This window comes from Jatropha curcas, chromosome 6, assembly GCF_041381405.1.
Source record: "Jatropha curcas cultivar XTBG-Jc1 chromosome 6, XTBG_Jcur_1.0, whole genome shotgun sequence".
In the NCBI taxonomy this organism is placed as follows: Eukaryota; Viridiplantae; Streptophyta; class Magnoliopsida; order Malpighiales; family Euphorbiaceae; genus Jatropha; species Jatropha curcas.
Window position 1 is genome coordinate 19694125 of NC_143156.1, and position 1361 is coordinate 19695485.

The 1361-nt window shown below is 23.5% G+C and overlaps 1 pseudogene; it reads left to right on the forward strand.

The window, feature by feature from the left end:
• The first annotated feature begins 566 nt into the window (after positions 1-566).
• LOC149495675 (uncharacterized) lies at positions 567-1066 on the forward strand (annotated as a pseudogene).
• Positions 1067-1361: the final 295 nt, after the last annotated feature.

Genomic DNA, 1361 nt, shown 5'->3' on the forward strand with positions numbered 1-1361 from the left:
CAACTTTTTAAATCAATTTATAGATATACACATGTATACGATTACATTTATTTTAAATATTAATATTAGTATTAATTTATAAACATTTGTAGGATATTTTATTAGTTATAGTCATTAATTTTTTAAATATATCATATTAAATTAATTAATTAATTAATTAAAAAGATAATCACATTATTTTGATTATTTTTGATAAATCATATTAATTAAATTAATTAATTCAAACAGATAATCATATTAATTGAAATATCTACTCTAGTGTGTTTATCTTTTTTTTTTTATATATAAATTAATTAATTAAAATGAATAATCATATTATTTTGATTATCTTAAATAAGTCATATTAATTGAATTAATTAATTGAAATGGATAATCATATTAATTGAAATATCTTCTGTAGTGCTTTATCATTTTTTTTTTTACTTTACTTTCTAGGACAAATTCTGTAATATGTAAATCTTTCATTATATATTAACATAAATCTTTAATTATGATATCCCTTTTTGGATCAATATTGGATTCTATTGTTTTGTGATTATCAAAACCAAAACTAAAACTCAATCACAATGACCTCGTTCACCAAGACGCCCAACTTTGACAATCTCTTGCTCTAGACACTAATAGGCCACTTTCAAATCTGCTCACCAAATGCTACCTACAATCCCTTCCTCTCTTAGTATGTTGAGGACCTTCTCATTGATGCTGCAACAATTAATCGAATAACTCTAATGGTGAAAGCTTTGATGCCAGAATTCATTTCTCCAAAGAATAATGAAAACTTGAGAAAGAAATTGTTCAACTAATTTTCACGGGTAAGACTGATTCAGTGAAACCTAACTCAGGAGGCTATTACAGTTGGTGAACAATAAATATGTATTGGGTTCATGAAGAAATAAGATTAGGTTATCAAGTTTGGGATAGACATATTATGTAGTTTGGTGAAGAAAATGTATATGCTCCTGAACATATTTATGGAGATTGTTTTGAGAGATTGCAAGGTAAGGAAGTTGGACGTGGTGGGATTAGTGAGGTAGATGAGGAAGTGGATATAGATACATATGATTAGGTTTATTTTCTAATATTAATTAATATCAAAATTACAATTAGTCAAATATTATTTATATTTTTTAAATTAAAATCTTTTAATTGGTCATAACTAAAGATATTATAGGAAAATTTCACTAAGCCTATTTTAGGAAGTCCTACTATTCCTCTCCTTCCGACATCTATATATGTTATTTAAATAATAATAATAATAATAATAATAATAATAATAATTGTTATTATTAAAAATATATGTGTTTTTTGTGATTATATTTATTTATAAATATAATTAACATTAATGTTAATACCAATATTAA